Here is a 4,301-nt window from a genome sequence, read left to right as displayed (position 1 = left end):
AATTCCTCACTGAACTGCCTCATCCTCATCCTTTCTATCCGAATATATACGCGCACGCGCATTCACACCACACGTTATTACACTAACACACACACACACACACACACACGTACACATATATGCATATAAAATGATACAAACATATCTATCTGCATGATAGACAGACAGACAGACAAACAGACGGGTGGATGGACGGATGGGTAGGTAGTTGGGGGGATGGATAGATTGATATATATATATATATAGATAGATAGATGGATGGATAGTTGGATGGATAGACAGGCAGACAGACAGATAGATTGATAGATAGAAGGGTCGATAGATGGGTGGCTGGACATACACGCGTGCGCGCGTATCCGCATATGATTACTCTTCTATCAATCTACTTATAGATAGAATATAGCTATTTATATGTAGATAGCTACAATCTATCTATCTATCTATCTATCAGCCTGTCTGTCTGTCTGTCTATTCATCTCTTTTTCTCTTTCAGTATATGTGTGTGTGTGTGTGTGTGTGTGTGTGTGTGTGTGTGTGTGGGTTTGTCAGATCTGTCTATCTCTCTGCCAGTCTGTCTGTTTATCAGTCTGTCTGTCTGTCTTTACTCTCAGTCTGTCTGTCTATCGACATATCAATTCCTTTAATTCCAAGTGATCCCTCATTAGTCTTTATTATGTTCCTCTTTCTTCTCCTCAATCACTCACCATCGCCTCCTGCTTTCTCTCCTCACACCCTCTACTCTAGCACTCTCTGTTACTTCTTACTCTCTCTTCCTCATCTCAACCTCCTCTCACTTCCCCTCACTCCTTCCTCCTGACACTATACCCCTCGCTCTAACCCCCCCCCTACCCACCTCACGTCTTCGCAAAATATTTGTCATAACAACAACACCAGTTTCGCTTGCTGTTGTCATGGAAACCAGCTGTCCACGAGGGCGCGGTTTGTGTAAGGGGCGGCGGTGTCCGAATGGTTAGGGTAGGGGACAGAATAGTGGAGAGGGGTGGGTACGGCCGGACAACGTGTGTGTATATGGACATTTGTGTGTAGATGTATGTATAAATATATACTCGGGATAGAGTGGTTGTTTATATGAGTGTGTATGTTCGTGTGCATGTGTATGCGTATATAAATAAGGAGAGCGAGAGAGGGGGATGAGAGAGGGGGAGAAAGGGAGAGAAAGAGGGAGAGAAAGGGGATGAGAGAGGGGGAGAAAGTGCATGTATAAGCGAATGTAAGTGTGTGTGTGTGTGTGTATACGCATGTGTTTCGAAGCACAGCTACAAATATATGCAGGCTTCGCTGTGTGATTAGAACACTCGCTCTGGCTGCTCAGGGTTCGATTCCAGAGCGCGTTTCTTTGTTCCTCTTTCCTTGGGTTGACCAATTCCTTGAGCTTGGCATCATTTAATTGCCACAGAACTGTGAAGAAGGCCGTCTCTTATAAATGGATATGTGTGTATATCTTTTATCTTTCACTGCGGCCATACTGAAGCACCGCCTTAAATTTGTAGTGCTTCTTTGTTTTTGAAGCCTGGCACTTATTCAATTGGTTTCTTTTGCCGAACGCTAAGTTACAGGGATACAAACACACCAACACCGATTGTTAGACGGACTTCTTGCAGTTTCCGTCGACCAAATCTACTCACAAAGCTTGAAATCAGTATATAAAACATATACACACATACATACATACATACATACATACATACATACATACATACATACATACATATATATATATACAGATAGATAGATAGATAGATAGATAGATGTGTATGCGTGTATATATATATATATACATGCATGCATGTATAATTGTACGTTTTCTCTTCCTTCGTAGAATTGTAGAGCTTGTTTTGAGCAACCACCTGCTGTGTGTTGAAAGGAGAAAACAAGGCAGATCAGCTGAAGAATCGTCACCCGCAGACGTTGGCAGGGAGACAATTCTTCAGGTGCCAGCACTTAGGCGAAGTGAGGTGGCGGTGGTGCTGAGGAATCTTGAGGTGGGGTCGGAATGAGATGAAAGTAGTGACACACATTTGACTGACACATCACCACCGCTTGCACCACCATGCGTAGACACATGTATGTCTCTATACACTCACGCATACACCTCTATCAATAACCTAGACATCAGTGTATATATGTCTATATATTTATGTTTTTACTATGTATGTGCTTATATATGTGTGTGTTTCTTTTACACAGAAAATATGCAGTACATATGGGTGTGTTTGTGCGTGTGTGTGTGCGTGTGTGTGTGTGTGTGTGTGTGCGTGCGCGCGCATAAACCTGAACTTGTCATCTGGATAGAGTAACTGCAGATCTCTCAATAGTTCAGCGGAAGTAATCTCCTTTTCGCTGGTTATTCTTTCGTCATATGCATAACTCTAAGAGCTGCTTCGCCAGCACGAGCCAACGCATTCCGATTCTTGCGTTACAGAAGCACAGAACTATTTTCTCTTTCTTAAATGATAAAAAAAAAGGAGTCCTTTTGATTTTGTTACAAAATATTGCCAAATAAATGTCTTCTTAATTCATTAATATTCAAAATATGTCTTATTGCCAGAAAGTACGAAGCTGTTTTGTCTGTTTGGTCGGGAAGACATTTACGCATGACTATTGTCGTTGTTAAGCAACTCAAACTGTTTAGCTAAAAAGACTGGAATTACCATTAATTTTTAAACAAGAATGCAACTACTTTTTCCATAATATGTTTTGTTCATTTTGTGAAGATTTTTCGCATCAATTTTGCCTACTATAGGGGCATGTTCTGCTGACATGTTTGGTTGAATGTTGACTTAATGCAAGATGTTCAAAATATCTGGGTGGGGGTGGGGGGGCATCTTAAAATACGAGAACATTTTTTTAGAAAAATTCAGTTCTTACCCTTTTCGAGTTAATTGTAGACAAATGGCAACTGTAAATCGTCCAACTTTTGGTAAATGTTCATCGAGGGTAATCCATGACAGAGCTGTGAGAAAAGATATCTTCCAGTAGTAAGATACAATAATAATAATAATAATAATAATAATGATAATAATAATAATGGTTTCAAATTTTGCTGAAAGGGCAGCAGTTTTGGAGGAGGGGATGAGTCGATTACATCGATCCCAGTGTTCAACTGGTACTTAATTTATCGACACCCAGAAAGGATGAAAGGCAAAGTCGACCTCGGTGGAATTTGAACTCAGAACGTAGCGATGTGTGAAATACCGCTAAGCAATTCATCCGGCGCGCTAACGATTCTGCCAGCTCACCGCCTTGAAGATGATGATGATGATGATGATGATGTCCTTTATTTATATATATATATATATATTTATATATATATTGACTACAGTAAAGGTACGTGGTGGTATTAGACCGGGCGACGGATTAAGACCAACACGTTTGAAAAATAAAGCTCAGTAGAAACATTCTCCTCGGAAATTGGCGCACGTAAATAGAAATGCAGAAATACATTGTTCAAGTATTAATAACTTAGAATATATACATATATACATACATACATACATATATATATATATATATATATATATATATATATATATACACACACACACACGCACACGCACACGCACACGCACGCACACACACACACACACGTATGTATGTGTGTATGAAGCAGAGTGAAGGTCCAGATAGATATAAGATATAGAGAGATAAAAAGATTGAACAGCTTCCTCGCTTCTTTGCTCTGCAACGGGAAAAGACGGTAAGTTATAAGGAAAACCTAATTAACGATCGATATACAATAAAATTTCGTAGAAACAGTTATCTATGGATTCCCAGAAATAAATAAATATATATATCTCTAATTTATCTCTCTGGGAGAATGGCAGACAAGAGCCAGAGAGTCTGGTGGAAATAGCAAACGTACTTTCGTTGTTAAACTGATAAAAATACTTCTAAGAGGAATCATTAACCAATATTTCAATTGCACCAAAAACTGAGCAGAAATTAGGTGTAAGCTGTCTTCATTAATAGAGTGTGTGCGTGGTTGAGTGGATGGCTGGAGGAGCGGAGGCAGGAGATGAAAGGTCAGTCTCTCCCCTATCTTGTCATCAACGGGGTCTGTGTCCTTTGGACTTATCTCTGATGGGACGAATCCTGTTAGTTCGAAGTAGGTGTCGTTAGTTGTCAGACTCACCGCTGTAGGGAGCTAGTGTACTTTAGAACTGACAAAAGATACGTTCTCTAGAAGTGGCGAGAAAACCTTTGAGCAGTTTTGTCTTTACTCTATTTCACAGCACGAAGATCCAAGATATACATACACACACGTGTATATATATATATAT

The 4,301-nt window shown here is 40.0% G+C and overlaps 1 long non-coding RNA gene across 1 annotated transcript in view; it reads right to left on the bottom strand.

The window, feature by feature from the left end:
* LOC106867932 (uncharacterized) overlaps positions 1–4,301 on the bottom strand; it is a 32,483-nt gene that overhangs the window by 9,348 nt on the left and 18,834 nt on the right. The window contains exon 2 of the long non-coding RNA XR_001409198.2: positions 2,890–2,974. This is a non-coding gene — a long non-coding RNA (uncharacterized LOC106867932). The remainder of the gene's footprint in view (positions 1–2,889; positions 2,975–4,301) is intronic.

The sequence above is a fragment of the Octopus bimaculoides genome, chromosome 25, assembly GCF_001194135.2.
Source record: "Octopus bimaculoides isolate UCB-OBI-ISO-001 chromosome 25, ASM119413v2, whole genome shotgun sequence".
Classification (NCBI taxonomy): Eukaryota; Metazoa; Mollusca; class Cephalopoda; order Octopoda; family Octopodidae; genus Octopus; species Octopus bimaculoides.
The sequence above is the reverse complement of the archived record's forward strand: the minus strand, read 5'-3'. Positions and strand labels throughout refer to the sequence as shown.